Here is a 12,125-nt window from a genome sequence, read left to right on the forward strand (position 1 = left end):
ATTATTAAAGTGACTAGCGTTCCATTTATTAAAGTGGCCAATGATTTCAAGTCTGTATGTAGGCAGCAGCCTCTCTGTGTTAGTGATGGCTGTTTAACAGTCTGATGGCCTTGAGATAGAAGCTGTTTTTCAGTCTCTCGGTCCCAGCTTTGATGCACCTGTACTGACCTCGCCTTCTGGATGGTAGCAGTGTGAACAGGCAGTGGCTCGGGTGGTTGTTGTCCTTGATGATCTTTTTGGCCTTCCTGTGACATGGGGTGCTGTAGGTGTCCTGGAGGGGAGGAAGTTTGCCCCCGGTGATGCGTTATGCAGATCTCACTACCCTCTGGAGAGCCCTGCGGTTGTGGGCAGTGCAGTTGGCGGTGATACAGGCCAACAGGATGCTCTCAATTGTGCATCTGTAAAAGTTTGTGAGGGTTTAAGGTGACAAGCCAAATTTCTTCAGCCTCCTGAGGCTCCCTCTGCTGTTTCCTGAAGACCACGATCATCTCCTTTATTTTGTTGACATTGAGTGAGAGGCTATTTTCCTGACACCACACTCCAAGGGCCCTCACCTCCTCCCTGTAGGCCGTCTCGTTGTTGTTGGTAATCAAGCCTACCACTGTAGTGTCGTCTGAAAACTTGATGATTGAGTTGGAGGCGTACACGGCCACGCAGTCATTAGGTGAACAGGGAGTACAGGAGAGGGCTGAGCAAGCACCCTTGTGTGGCCCCAGTTTTGAGGATCAGCGAAGTGGAGTTGTTGTTTCCTACCTTCCCCTTCACCTTGGCATGGTTAAATGCGGTGGTTCTGGCTTTCAGAGACAAGACACACAGTCTTGTGCAGTTGTGTGTGGGGACATACAATTCATACAACCTTGTGGGGACATACAATTCAGTCCCATTCAAAATCCTATTTTCTTTAACCCCTAAACCTAACCCTAACCCTAACCCGTCCCCTACCCTAACCTTAACCCAAAAACCTAACCTTAACCCTAACCCTAACTCCTAACCCTAATCCGTAACCTAACCCTAACCTTTACCCAAAAACCTAACCTTAACACTAACCCTAACTCCTAACCCTAACCCGTACCCTAACCTTAACCCAAAAACCTAACCCTAACCCTAAACCTAACCCGTACCCTAACCTTTACCCAAAAACCTAACCTCAACTCCTAACCCTAACCCGTAACCTAACCTTAACCCAAAAACCTAACCCTAAACCTAACCCTAACCCTAACCTTAACCCAAATCCTAACCCTAACTCTAACCCTAACCCGTACCCTAACCCTAACCTTAACCCAAAAACCTAACCTTAACCCTAACCCTAATTCCTAACCCTAACCCTAACCCGTACCCTAAACTTAACCCAAAAACCTAACCTTAACCCAAAAACCTAACCTTAAACCTAACCCTAACCCACACCCTAAGCCTAACCTTAACCTAAAAACCTAACCCTAACCCGAACTCCTAACCCTAACCTTAACCCAAAAACCTAACCTTAACCCTAACCCGTACCCTAACCCTAAAGTTAACCCAAAAACCTAACCTTAACCCTAACCCTGAAACTAATCCTAGCTCCTAACCCTAAACCTAATTCTGACCCTAACAATAATTCTAACCTTAACCCTAAAGCCCCTAGAAATAACATTTGACCTTGTTGGGACCAACAAAATGTCCCCATTTGGTCACACACACACATACACACACATACACACCAGTTTCAGAGTTAACAGTACATCCGTCAGTGGGGCAGGTCTATGGGGTGCTTCATTCCCTGCCTGTCTTAGCTGTGTGTTCATCTCCCAGAGTGAGGAGTGTATGATGTGTGTGTGAGTTAGTGTCACAGTGAGTGTGTGTGCATCTCACCGTGTGTTTGGGTGTGTGTGCGATATTTATTTCAGGGGGATTTCCCCCACTGGATGCTCTGTGACTGCTGTCCATGTCATCGTGTTCTGAGCTGTCACAAGCCATCACTGTCACCCCCAGGACACAAGGTGTGTGTGTGTGTGTGTGTGTGTGTGTGTGTGTGTGTGTGTGTGTGTGTGTGTGTGTGTGTGTGTGTGTGTGTGTGTGTGTGTGTAGAGGGAGCAAGCAGGGAGCAAGAAAGGAGAAGCACAGGGGCTTACGGGAGAAGGAAAGTTGGGAGAAGTCTCAATTTGATGCATTTTGCTGCAGCAGAAGAGAGCAAGGCAAAAATAATAAATATAGTGCATCACAAGGTGCCTGTAGGGGACTGTGGGGGCCTGTGGGGGCCTGTGGGGGCCTGTAGGGGACTGTAGGGGACTGTGTGTTTTAGGTTGTAGCCACATAACATTATTATGAATATTTTACCACAGGATAAGATGTCTCCATTCTCAGGCATGTTATGAATCCTGAACAAACTCAAAGTGGCTGGGTGAGATATTTGTGCTGCCTCCACCTCCCCAGAATGAGAGAGAATACAGAGGTATGATGCACCAGCGTCCCCCTGGGATCTACAATGGGCCCAGCTCGGCTTTTGTTTGTTCCTGTTTTGTTTTACCGCTTTGTCTCACCCTTGTTTCAACACTTTAGTCTGTTACTTCTGTGCAAAACAGCAGTAAAATCTCTCTGATGACTGGATGAATGTTTATTTCTGGAGAATTATAACAGTCCTGGGATGGTTTTGTTTTCTCTCTCTCACTCTCTCTCATAATCCTATTCTCCTTTTGTATCGGTGTGCATTTCGTGTTTTTGTGTGTGCGGGTGTGTGCGGTTTGTGATTTGTATTTTTTGTTATTCACCATGTGCGTTGTTGTGAGGATTCTGTATTGTGTGTGTGTGTTATTTGTGGCATCTTATCTGTACTCGTTGCATACTGTGTTTAAGAAGTGTATGTTATTATTTCACAGTGTGTTTGTGTTGTCTGTGCCCTTTGCTTCATGACACTTCCTCTGACAGTGACTGATATGATTGGTCAGCTGGCATACAGGCGACGTCTCACCTCCAGTGTTTTCTGAGGGAGGGTTTTGAAGCCGCATTCTAAACTCATCCCGCCCTTCAATGATCCCCTCTACTTCCCTCTTGCCCCCCCCCCCCCTGCACCCCCTCCCTCCTTCCAGAGGGTAGAGACAGTTTGGCAACAACAGCTAGTCATCACAACTTTTCATCACTGTATTTCATGTGACACAGTTTGCGAAAATGTGAATTGTATTTGTGTAGGTGTGTGATAGGGCATTTTGCTAGCTTCCATCATAAGCTGTTATTCCTTTCCTCTGTAGCTGTAGGCTAACCTAAAATATTTGAGGACAATAAAAAACAATGTAATATTTGGATTTATTGATATTATATTTGGAGGCTCCAGAGTATCTGTGACACGAAATGTGTTTAGGTCCAGCTAAGGAGGCTGTTTGGCCTTCTCTAACACAATTGTAGTTGTATTAATATAGTCATCAATACAATGCTAAGAATTTGCTGCACTTACTGTCAGGGTACAGAAGTTCAAGAGGCTATGCATTGGGGACAGGACAATACTTGACTACTGTGTTTTCCCTTTCCCTGTTCACTGTAGTACACATAACACTAACACACACACATGTACATCCGTTGATAGCCACATGCTACAGTGAGGACACCATGAACCATGTCCAACCCTCCCAGGTATTTGGTCGATATTTGGCAGAATGTGTTTGTCCTGGAATAATATCAAACAAGGACATACAGACACACGAACACAGGCACGCACGCACGCACGCACACACACACACACACACACACACACACAGGAGAGCAGGTGCAGCAGAAGCCAAAAGCATGAGGCCCTTCGTCACGTCACACCTCATCTCTGCATGGTCATATGGGGCATGTCTCTGTGTGTGTGTGTGTGTGTGTGTGTGTGTGTGTGTGTGTGTGTGTGTGTGTGTGTGTGTGTGTGTGTGTGTGTGTGTGTGTGTGTGTGTGTGTGTGTGTGTGTGTGTGTGTGTGTGTGTGTGTGTGTGTGTGTGTGTGTGTGTTTGTGCACTTAGTCATGCTGAATCTCTGCTCAGCCAGAGGGTTTTCATGGTTCAGGCGGTGAAACTGTAAACTGATCAAAGTGACAGAAGGCCATACAGCCCTGCAATCTGCCCCTGACAAACACACACATTTCTCTTCTCTCTATACCAGGTGAACTTCTCAGTCTCTGTCTGTTTGCTATTCAAATGAAGTGATTTAATGCATCTGCAGTGAACTCATTGTCCCATGACTGGAAATTGATTGTCTGAGAACTAATGTGTGTGTGTGAGCCGGTCTGTCTGTCTGAGTGTCTGTATGTACAGCATGTGGCATGCACATGTGTGAGTGGTGAACTATCTGTCTTTGAATGATTCTCTTTCTGTTTTTCAGTTGACCCCAGGGCATAAGTCTGAGGAGGAATTTAAAAAACTCCGTTTTCTTTCTTTCTTTCTTCCTCCCTTTCTCGCCTTCTCTGCTAATGAAGTGCCTATCCAGCTAGCAACAAACGTTCCCAAAACCTTAGAGAACATTGCCTTAAGAGTCTAATTAGGTCATTACCTAACATTTTCATGGGAATGTTCCAGTGATGTACAAGGACTGTTTCCAAGAGACCCTTCCCTTAATGTCAAACAAAACGTCCCCAGAATATGATTGCCATGTTCTCATTTAAGATAATAATGTTCCAGACATGTTTCATGGGAACGTTGCAAGAACATTCCATTGTCCAATGACGTTGAAAACATAGGACATTCTGTTATGGTCCCCTGGTGTTTTTTGTCTCGTTCTCAGCTTGTTCCGGGGACGTCCTTAAAGATGTTTCAGACTTTTTTTGTTGTTGTTGATATTTTTGTTTTACTCACCAGCCCTTATTACTGTTGCTGAGCCCATCGAGGACCTGATTAATGAACCACCGATCCGTTCGTCACTCTTTGTCTGTCGGCAATGCCAGGGACTCCCACACACACTAACAGTGCTTTTAACACACAATATTTTCAACTTACATATTTGACACACTTAGACATACCTGATTACATTGTTCATGTTAATGTGTACAGTAATTACTATTCAACATGTCTTCACCTGGAATTTAAACTCACGGCATTCCGATCTTCCTGCTACGCCACCATGTCTGTGTCAGTTATCAGTCAATCTCACTATTTTCAAAATGGATTGGGTTTACTTACGCCGTATATACAAAAGTATGCGGACACCCATTCAAATGAGTGGATTCGGCTATTTCAGCCACACACATTGCTGACAGGTGTTTAAAATCGAGCACACAGCCATGCAATCTCCATAGACAAACATTGGCAGTAGAATGGCCTTACTGAAGAGCTCAGTGACTTTCACCGTCATAGGATGCCACCTTCAACAAGTCAGTTCGTCAAAATGTCTGCCCTGCTAGAGCTACCTCAGTCAACTGTAAGTGCTGTAATTGTGAAGTAGAAATGTCTAGTAGCAACAACGCGAAGTGGTAGGCCACACAAGCTCACAGAATGGGACCGCTGAGTGTTGAAGCGTGTAACTCGTAAAAATCATCGGTCCTCGGTTGCAACACTTACTACCGAGTTCTGAACTGCCTCTGGAAGCAACATCAGCACAAGAACTGTTTGTCGGGAGCTTAATGAAAAGGGTTTGCATGGCCGAGCAGTCGCACACAAGCCTAAGATCACCATGCGCAATGCCAAGCGTCGGCTGGAGTGGTGTAAAGTTCGCCTCCAATGGACTCTGGAGCAGTGGAAGCGTGTTCTCTGGAGTGATTAATCACACTTCACCATCTGGCAGTCAGACGAATGAATCTGGGTTTGGCAGATGCCAGGAGAACGCTACCTTCCCCAATGCATAGTGCCAACTGTAAAGTTTGGTGGAGGAGGAATAATGGTCTGGTACTGTTTTTCATGGTTTATGTTAGGCCCCTTAATTCCAGTTTAGGGAAATCTTAACGCTACAGCATATAATGACATTCTAGACAATTCTGATCTTCCAACTTTGTGGCAACAGTTTGGGCACTTTCCTGTTTCAGCATGACAATGCCCCATGCACAAAGCAAGATCCATATGGAAATGGTTTGTCGAGATCGGTTTGGAAGAACTTGACTGGCCTGCACAGAGCCCTGACCTCAACCCTATCGAACACCTTTGGGATGAATTGGAACGCCGACTACGAGTCAGGCCTAATCGCCCAACATCAGTGCCCGACCTCACTAATACTCTTGTGGCTGAATAGAAGCAAGTCCCTGCAGCAATGTTCCAACATATTGTGGAAAGCCTTCCCAGAAAAGAAGAGGCTGTTATAACAGCAAAGGGGACACCAACTCGATATTAATGCCCATGATTTTGGAATGAGATGTTCGACGAGCAGGTGTCCACATACTTTTGGTCATGCAGTGTATTTCAGCTATTTTAGGGTTTTCTGTATAGTTGTCTAATGTTGGTGGGCAATATTTCTCTGTTTTAATGTTACTCCTTGATCACTGTGATAAATAAAATAGTTTTTCTTGAGGGTACTTTTATCACACATGAGATTTAATTCAAAGTGCAAAGTGTAGCAATACAGGTGAATTCAGTCATGGTTGCATAGCAGGAAGATTGTAATGCCGTGAATAAGAGGTTGTGAGTTCACATCAAATTGTATTTGTCATATTCACAGAATACAACGGGTGTAGACTTTGCCAAGAAATGCTTGCTTACGAGCCCTTCCCAACGATGCAGAGTTAAAAATAAGAAATTATGACAAATACAACACAAAAGTAACAAAGAGGAATAAAATACACAAGAATGAAGCTATATACAACCAGAACCAGATCATTGTGCAGAAGGACAAGGTATGTACATAAAGGCAAGGTAAAGTGACTAGGCATCAGAATAGATAATAATAAGAGTAAAATGAAAAACAGCATATGATGATTGTGAAAGTATGTGTGTGTATATGTGGCGTCGGTATGAAAGACTTCCGAGTAGATTACTCGCTAATATCCAGTCCCTAGATTACAAAGTTGACAAATCAGGGAAAGGGTTGCTTTCCAGAGAGACATCAGGGATTGTAACATACTCTGTTTCACGTAAACATGGCTCTCTTGGGATTTGCTGTTGGAGTCGGTACAGCTACCTGGATTCTCAGTGCATTGCACCGACAGGAATAAACATCTCTCCGGGAAGAAGAAGGGCAGGGGTGTATGTTTCATGATTAACAACTCATGGTGTAATTGTAACAACATACAGGAACTCAAGTCATTTTGTTCACCTGACCTAGAATTCCTCACAATCAAATGCCGTATTATCTCCCAAGAGAATTATCTTCGGTTATTGTCACAGCCGTGTATATCCCCCCTCAAGCCGATACCACGACGGCCCTCAAGGAACTTCACTGGATTTTATGCAAACTGGAAACCATATATCCTGAGGCTGCATTTATTGTAGCTGGAGATTTAAAAAAAGCAAATTTGAGAAGAAGGCTACCTAAATTCTATCAGCATATTGATTGTAGCACTCGTGCTGGTAAAACACTGGACCATTGTTACTCTAACTTCCGTGATGCATACAAGGCCCTCCCCCACCCTCCTTTCGGCAAATATGACCACGACTCCATTTTGCTCCTACCTTCCTATAGGCAGAAACTCAAACAGGAATGATGGGACTAAGCACACACCCCTGAGGGGTCCCTGTGTTGAGGTTCAGCACGGCAGAGGTGTTGTTGCCTACCCTCACCGCCTGGGGCTAGCCCATCAGGAAGTCCAGGATCCAGTTGCATACGGAGGTTTTCAGTCCCAGGGTCTTGAGCTTTGTAATGAGATTGGAGGGGACTAAGTTATTGAATACTGAGCAGTAGTATGAACAGCATTCTCACATAGTTATTTCCCCTCTTGTCCAGGTGGGAGAGAGCAGTATGAAGTGCAATTGAGATTGTGTCATCTGTGGATGATGGTGTTGATGTGTGTCATGACCAGCCTTTCAAAGCATTTCATAATTACAGAAGTGAGTGCTTTGGGACAATAGTCATTTAGGCAGGCTACCTTGGAGTTACTGGCAACAATGGTGGTCAGTTTGAAATATGTTGGGATTATAGACTGGGACAAGGAGAGATTGTCCGTGAAGACACTTGCCAGCTGGTCTGCACATGCTCTGAGAACACGCCCTGGTATTCGCGGCATTGCCAGTGTTAACCTGTTTAAAAGTTGTACTCGCTTCGGCCACAGAGAGCGAGATCACACAGTCATCCGGAACAACAGGGGCTTTCATGCAAGATTATGTGTTTTCCTCGATGTGAGCGTGCACTGGGCATCTCACGGCTGCGTCCACGTCCATGTGCTGTTCCTGGTAAGCCGCCTTTAGCCCAGCACAGATGCTGCCTGTAATCCATGGTTTTTGGTTTGGATACATTCGTATGGTCACTGTGTGGACGACGTCGTCTATGGACTTATTGATGAAGCCGGTGACTGATGTGGTAAACTCCTCAATGTTATTGGATGAATCCCGGAACATATGTACAAGCAAAACAGTCTTGTAGCCTCTCGCCTTCTTCATCGGACCACTTCTGTTTTGAGTGCGTCACTGGTTTTCCCTGTTTGAGATTGTGTTTGTAAACAGGAAGCAGGAGGATAGAGTCATGGTAAGATTACCCAAATGGATAGCGAGGGAGGGCCTTGTATGCATTTCTGTGGGTAGAATAAAAGTAGTCTCGAATTGTAGTGTCCCTTGTGGAGCAGGAGACGTGTTGGTAGAAGACGGGTTTAAGTCTCCCTGCGTTAAAGTCTCCACCCACAAGAAACGCTGCCTCTGGGTGTGCGGTTTCTTGTTTGTTTATGGCTCCATACAGTTCGTTGAGTGCCAAAGTGGTATTGGCTTGTGGTGGGATGTAGACAGCTGTGATAATTAAGGATGAGAACTCTCTTGGTAGATAAAAAGGTCTGCAGCTTACCATGAGGTATTATATATCAGGTGAGCAAAAGCTAGAGATTTCCTTCACACTGCAAGCAGCATACCAGTTGTTGTTTATGAAGAGGCACACCCCTCCCCCTTTGGACTTGTCTGAGGCAAATCCCAGGTGAGGACATGTTGAATAATAATTACTGTATAAATAACATACACAATGTAATGATGTGTGTCAAAATGTTCTCAAATATATAACTTGAAAACACTGTATGTTGATCGCGCTGTTTGTGTGTGTGTGGGTGTCCTTAAACTTGCCAACAGGCAAAGAGCTTTGAATGGATGTGTCGCGTATACTCCCTCTCCGGCGCTCTAGGTCATCAGGTTGCTCATTATTACGCACACCTGTCACCATCATTACGCGCACCAGCGCCTCATCAGACTCACCTGGACTTCATCATCTTCCTGATTACCTTCCCTACATCTGTTACTCCCTTTGGTTCCTTCCCCAGGCATTATTGTTTCTGTTTCTTGTCTGTACACTGCTCGTGTTTCTTGTTTTGTCCATGTTCATTTAGTTATTAAATACACTCCCTGAACTTGCTTCCCGACTCTCAGCGTTTACGTTACAGGATGAGTGGCTCACCAATTAGGACCTTGAAGTACTTGTCAATAGTAACAAGGGGTGATGTGCAATGAAACACATTACATCAGGCGACGTCCTAAAACATAGGGACATCCCAGGAAAAAGCCGGTAACTAGACAAAAACCTCCCGGGGACCATGGCAGAATGTCCTATGTTTTAAACGTCCTTGGAACAGGAATATTAATTAAACATTCCAATGAAATGTGTCTAGAACATTCAAATCTTATATTCTGAGAACATGGCAACCATGTTCTGTGTAAGTTCTGTTTGACATTAAGGCAATGTTCTCTTAACTCTAACCCCAAAACATGCTAAATAGGTTCTCAGGAGGTTTTTGCTAATGTACATAGAATCTTCCCCAACTAACGGAAAACTGGACACTCGGACATCAGGGGAACATTACGGGTATCATTACAAAAACTTTCTCTCTCCCTAGCTAGAACTGTTAGCCGGGTATGCCTTTATGCCCCTGTTCACTAATTTGAGTGAAGAACAAATTGGCTTTATCTTTATATCCAACACCTCTCACCCTCTTTCTGGGTATTTGGAATGTTCTGCCAGTGAGGAGCAGAAGGGTATACCGTAGACAGGGGATGAAGCAAAATCTGTGTGTGTGTACGTGTGTGTGTTGGGTTAAAATGATGATTCACCGGTGTAATCGATTGTAAATGAAGAGGAAGCGGAGCAGGAAGAGGATGAAGAGGAGAGCCTATCCTTATAACGGGGCTCATCAGCACTGAGCAGATATTCATTGCATAACGACAACATCAAAATAAACGGGATACCACTTATTGAAGTTAAATAACTTTCCACAATGTTGGCTTCCCTCATGTTTTTCCAGACCAACAATATCAATTTATAAAGCTCATCAACTTGACCTGGGGAATGGAGGCAGATTCTGAAATATTATAGTCTAGAATCCCGAATTGCATAAGGTACATACTGGAAGGATAAACTCAAAGTCTATGGAATAGCCAGTAAGCTGGCTGAGTGAGTTTATAGGAGATTTAATGGAGGTAATTCTTGAGAAACAGAATGAATAAATAATATTGGGAGAGAGCAAGACTGCTTCACAGTGAGGATACTTCATGTAATGTTTCTGTCTCTCTCTCTACTTTTAAACCTTTATCTGTATAACTTTCCCACCATCTCTACTCTCTCCTCCTGAGAATCCCTCGTTTTTCTACCCATCTCACCCCCTCCTCTTTCATCGTTTTATCCCCTTTTCTTTTTCTTCTATTTTTGCTCTGTCTCATTGCTATTGTTCTTTGTGGCTTTGTTTCATGTGTTAATGTGTTTATTTTATGTGCCCTGCCTGCACTCCTATTTCTATGATCTCTGGTTGTTTTCAACATATTGATCAGCATCCGTTTCCTTGTTCTTAATGGGCATGTGATGGGAAATGGGCATAGACATACTGTGGGGCAAAAAAGTATTTAGTCAGCCACCAATTGTGCAAGTTCTCCCACTTAAAAAGATGAGAGAGGCCTGTAATTTTTATCATAGGTACACGTCAACTATGACAGACAAAATGAGAAGAAAAAAAATCCAGAAAATCACATTGTAGGATTTTTTATGAATTTATTTGCAAATTATGGTGGAAAATAAGTATTTGGTCACCTACAAACAAGCAATATTTCTGGCTCTCACAGACCTGTAACTTCTTCTTTAAGAGGCTCCTCTGTCCTCCACTCGTTACCTGTATTAATGGCACCTGTTTGAACTTGTTATCAGTATAAAAGACACCTGTCCACAACCTCAAACAGTCACACTCCAAACTCCACTATGGCCAAGACCAAAGAGCTGTCAAAGGACACCAGAAACAAAATTGTAGACCTGCACCAGGCTGGGAAGACTGAATCTGCAATAGGTAAGCAGCTTGGTTTGAAGAAATCAACTGTGGGAGCAATTATTAGGAAATGGAAGACATACAAGACCACTGATAATCTCCCTCAATCTGGGGCTCCACGCAAGATCTCACCCCGTGGGGTCAAAATGATCACAAGAACGGTGAGCAAAAATCCCAGAACCACACGGGGGGACCTAGTGAATGACCTGCAGAGAGCTGGGACCAAAGTAACAAAGCCTACCATCAGTAACACACTACGCCGCCAGGGACTCAAATCCTGCAGTGCCAAATCCTGCAGTGCCAGTACATGTCCAGGCCCGTCTGAAGTTTGCTAGAGAGCATTTGGATGATCCAGAAGAGGATTGGGAGAATGTCATATGGTCAGATGAAACCAAAATATAACTTTTTGGTAAAAACTCAACTCGTCGTGTTTGGAGGACAAAGAATGCTGAGTTGCATCCAAAGAACACCATACCTACTGTGAAGCATGGGGGTGGAAACATCATGCTTTGGGGCTGTTTTTCTGCAAAGGGACCAGGACGACTGATCCGTGTAAAGGAAAGAATGAATGGGGCCATGTATCGTGAGATTTTGAGTGAAAACCTCCTTCCATCAGCAAGGGCATTGAAGATGAAACGTGGCTGGGTCTTTCAGCATGACAATGATCCCAAACACACCGCCCGGGCAACGAAGGAGTGGCTTCGTAAGAAGCATTTCGAGGTCCTGGAGTGGCCTAGCCAGTCTCCAGATCTCAACCCCATAGAAAATCTTTGGAGGGAGTTGAAAGTCCGTGTTGCCCAGCGACAGCCCCAAAACATCACTGCTCTAG

The sequence above is a fragment of the Salmo trutta genome, chromosome 3, assembly GCF_901001165.1.
Source record: "Salmo trutta chromosome 3, fSalTru1.1, whole genome shotgun sequence".
NCBI classification, from domain to species: Eukaryota; Metazoa; Chordata; class Actinopteri; order Salmoniformes; family Salmonidae; genus Salmo; species Salmo trutta.